The sequence below is a fragment of the Carassius auratus genome, chromosome 22 (genome assembly GCF_003368295.1).
Source record: "Carassius auratus strain Wakin chromosome 22, ASM336829v1, whole genome shotgun sequence".
Lineage (NCBI taxonomy): Eukaryota > Metazoa > Chordata > Actinopteri > Cypriniformes > Cyprinidae > Carassius > Carassius auratus.
This window is the reverse complement of record NC_039264.1, coordinates 29,201,527-29,206,257: the sequence shown is the minus strand read 5'-3', so window position 1 is coordinate 29,206,257 and position 4,731 is coordinate 29,201,527. Positions and strand designations below refer to the sequence as shown.

At 33.2% G+C, this 4,731-nt stretch overlaps 1 long non-coding RNA gene across 1 annotated transcript; it reads left to right on the top strand.

Moving 5' to 3' along the window:
* Positions 1 to 1,976: 1,976 nt before the first annotated feature.
* Positions 1,977 to 2,985, top strand: LOC113040713 (uncharacterized). The gene is made up of 3 exons (XR_003275293.1): positions 1,977 to 2,017; positions 2,237 to 2,472; positions 2,682 to 2,985. It is a non-coding gene; the product is annotated as an uncharacterized LOC113040713 (long non-coding RNA).
* Positions 2,986 to 4,731: the final 1,746 nt, after the last annotated feature.

The window sequence follows — 4,731 nt, the reverse complement described above, 5'->3', positions numbered from 1 at the left end:
TTTGTTTTCTCATCATATCTCCTGTGAGTTTTACTGAACAGATCAAATATTTTATTGTGATGTGGATATAAATATCAGTCTAAACCTTGAGGCAACCTGAAAACAGGATTTATGTAAATAGACATTTTATTTCATTTGAAACAGTAATACAGTATAAAACACAGACGTGGTCACTTGCATTTTGAAATAAACTGTGAATAACTGTAAATGTCACTGAAACGGCTGTCTTAACCCATTTGCTCTTTCTTGTTATCCTCCTGATTTCCTTTCCTATTTATTTTCCCCATCATCGTCTGGTGTGGAAGTCTTTCACAAGAGTCCTGACCTGTCATTATTCCTAACTTATATCTGAACTAAGAAAGAAACAACCAAACAATCTGCCTTACAATAAACCCTGTTGTTCACTCTGCATCAGTCTTCCTCACCTATTAATGTTTTTTATATTTCTCTTTCTCTCTGAAGTGTTTCACATTATAGATTAGTACGTTTTTAGATACACACAAATAAAATCCTTCAATAATAGACACAAACTCCAATGCTAATCCGTAATAAATCAATCATACAGAATGAGTTTTTTTGAGAAAGTAAAAATGCACAAAGTTTCATGTGAGGGTTAGGGTTAGGTGTACGGCCATAGAATATACAGTTTGTACAGTATAAAAACCATTACGCCTATGGGATGTCCCCACTTTTCACAAAAACAAACGTGTGTGTGTGTGTGTGTGTGAGAGGTTTCTGGAGGTTGTAGTTTGTGTATGTCTGGTGTTTGTCGTTAGGTGGCGCTGTGCATCTATATTGAAAGAATATGAAGTCACCAACAGCATCAACACCTTTAGAAAGAAATTCAGAGTCACTGGTGTGTATTAATGCATTTGAATGTTATGATTAGCATATTTACACTTTCAAGGAGTGCTAAGTATCATAACTCTGAAACTGAATTGATAAATAGACAAGATGTACCTACTGTACGTCTCAGTATCTGTTCATGTTTCTTCTTCAGTTGTGTCTTCAGATGAAGTGAAGTTAATATCAGTGCTGGAGGGAGACTCTGTTACTCTACACACTGATGTTACTGAAGTACAGAGAGATGAAGTGATGCAGCGGAGACACTTGTGTAGTCTACATGTGATGGTGATGCTGCAGGATTCAGAGACAGACTGAAGCTGGATCATCAGACTGGATCTCTGACCATCAGGAACATCAGCAGCGTCAGACGCACCATAAACCACACTGTAAAAAATAAGTGTAATTTTAACTGTAAAATTTTGTAAAAACGCTACGGAAAAAAAACTGATAATAGGTTAACAGTATAAGTTCCCGTACTATATACAGGGAAAAACTGTAAAAGATCTAACAAAGCATTTAATGTAAATTTACAGTAAAATTCTGTTAATTATACAGCTTTTAGAAGTAAAAAAAGAACAAATCAATGTATAATTTACAGTCTAAAACTGTAAACTGATATTCCCAGAATTCCCTGCGTGACACTCCACGTTTGAAAGTATTTTGTTTAAATAATCATGTTTTTAAATAGTTCTTGTTATCAGTTATGTACATTTGAGCTTTATGTTACATCTTCTGTTGCTTAATGAAAGTTTTTTGCATTATTTTAGTATCACGTGTGTTACCATGATGGTGTTTTGTGTTTCCATAAATGTGCACCTTCTATATGTTAATATATACTTCTGCTTGTGGTGAAGCTACTTGTGATGAGCTTTGATACTTCATGTAGCTTTCTCTTATACAGTACCATCTTTATTATTATGGTGGTTGTCAGTATTTTCAAGGTACAAAACAGATTTAATTTTGTGTGTTGTTGAATTTACTGGTTTATATTCACATTTTCTTGTTTGTAAATTACAGCTTTATATTGTAAAATTAACAGTTTTTGACGTAAATGTGTTTACAGTTTTCTGTATTTTTACAAAATTATTCTGGCAACCACAGCTGCCAAAAAGTTTTTGTAAAAACAACAAGAAATTTTTTACAGTGCAGAGATTCAGTGCTGCTGTCATCGGTGAGTAGATCAAACAGACAACACATGCTGACAGACTTTGCATGTTCTTTTTTTTTGTTTAAATTTATACTGATATAAAAATGTTTGTGAACCAGATCACCTTCCTTGCCTTTAAGCTATGAAGATTATCTGACATTATAACTCATGTCTGATGTATCAGGTCGTTTTATTTCAGGTTAATCTCTCAAAACTCTTTTCCTTGTGTGTTTGTCGATGCAGTCGGGATTATGTTTATGATGGAGGGAAGTACTAAACACTGATACTGAAATACAGAGAGATGATGAGATACTGTGGAAGATTGGAGATGAAGTCCTCCGCATTGATCGCTTTAACAGACGTGTTGACTGCAGATGGAGAAACATTTCTGTGAATGATAACGCAGACCTCATCATCGCTAACATCCAGAGTGATCAGTTTCAAAAGCGCTTTGAAGAAACGACAGTATAAGGTTAAGGGTGTGTAGCCTAGATTTTTATAATTTTGTTTTTTATTATTGTCAATTACCTATAATGTAAATATCATATGCTGAACACTGTTACAAATAAAGGACAAGGTATTTTATTTAATCATTTGCTAAGGCAGATTTACAGTTGTTTATCAAACTCAAATAGTTTCATTAAAGCAGGACTCTTATTCTGTGTTTTATTTCTGTGTTTCCTCGCAGATGTGAAAGTAGATGTCCTTCATTAATACCAGACAGGTAATTAAGTGAACTGAAACAGAACAGCAGTATTTTATAGTCACTATAACAATGTACACATAAAGAGTTACTGAATTCAATCCATTTTTTTATGAAACTAATGAGTAAAGACTTTCTTTTGCTGTGACACAAACAGATAAGCATGCTTTGATTTATGATGAAATTGATGTAACCGTTTGTGCTGATGCTGATATTGCACTATTGATATTATGTTGGGGGTTTTTTTGTACTAAGAGTCAGTTTGACTGATTTATGTGCTTTCATTTTTGTGTCTTTGTTTTTATTTGATGCTCTTACTCTGTTGCATCACACATAGTTATGCTTAATTGAAGTATTCATGCTTAAATATTTTAAAAGACTTCTTGAAATCTACTCTGTGTTCATACAAGACTTACAGATGATCTTACTGTTTAAACACTTCAATCCTTTTCGCTAAGCTTTTGTTTGTTTCTAAACTACTTTTATAACAGGAAACACATCAGACATTATTAGTATTAGGAAAATAAAATGTTGTGTGATTAATTGTTTTGTGTGATTGTGAATCACTTTAAAGAAATCAGTGTATGAGACTGAGACTTCACGCTGATTTATACTGAGTTAAAACTTTTTCTTTCTTTCTTTTTTATTTCAGTCACTGATGAAAAGTTTACACATCCCATGTTTTCATGAATTTTAGAGAAATATTTTATTCTGTATTCCTTTATGCAATGCTAAAAGTGGCAATTGTGTAAATAAGTGCTAAAGATCGCAGTGTGATGTATTAAACTTATTTTTGGCCGGACTATTTTTCTTTATTATTTTAAATTTACTTCAGCGCGAACAAAAAAGACATAAAAACATCAAAGCAGCATTCGTTGCAGATCGTCTGACAAAATGAATGTGTTGTATAAGCACAAATGCTATTTTGGGGATTTCCGTTTTTCATTTTCCTTCCTAATTTTGAATGCTTCCCTATTCACATGCAAAAGTGTGATATGACAAAGTTTGGTATCATTTTAAAGGAAACCCTTTGAAATGACATAAAACACTGTTGAAATTGATAAAAATTACAATATATGCTGTCTGTGTTATAATAAATAGGGAAAAAAACAAGGCGCTTTTTTATTTTGTGTAAACTGAAGTTTGAAATAGTATAGCTCAGGCATTGAAGGGCCTAGCAACTTCAGACCAATTTCTTGTTTTTCTAGCACATGTCAGCTAATAGAGGAAAAAAGAAATTTCTTTCTATCTTAATCTATGCAAAAGTTATTCTATTCCAACTGAAGGAAGGAATAATACCATTTTTGTATAAAATTTTAGTCTAAATAAGTATGAAGTCATCTTTTGCACACTTGCAGTATGGAATAATGTGATATCTGTATATTATTTTACAGAAAACACTCAGAAGTTACATAAAAAGCTGCTGTTTGTGACAAATAGTATCATTTATGTTGTTTCACATATGATGAACCATCTCAATACAATGTGCTTTTTTTGTGTGTGTGTTTTCTGAACAGTTTTTGAAAGAGAATAAGTCAAATTGCACAATAGCAACATGCATAAAATTATAAAAAATATCTGGTCTATCACATTCTAAAATAGAATCCACAATCTCCAGCTTCATATCATTTCATTTATGTCTATTCTGCATCGTGTAAAGATTGGGAGACCTCGCCTGTCTCAAGCATGTATTATATTTTATGTTTTTTCAGCGTGTCTGTTTGTTTCGATTCAAAACCAGCGCTAAATCTCTTCCCCGATCTTGTACGCGAACTTCGGAGCGTCAACAAACTAATTTATGTTCATCCACCCAGTACTGTACTGTTTACTGTACCTTCACTGAGATGCGGTCAAATACTGTACAATAATGAAAATAAACAGATTAGCTTATGGCTAGCGGAGCTTCGAGGCTTCAAAATAAAGAATCAAATGTATAAAAGCAAGTATCACGCGTATACGCTTACCAGATGCGCGTCCTGACCTCTCCACGGCGACGGTGGTCATCCATAACTTGTATTATGAATATTATTCATTG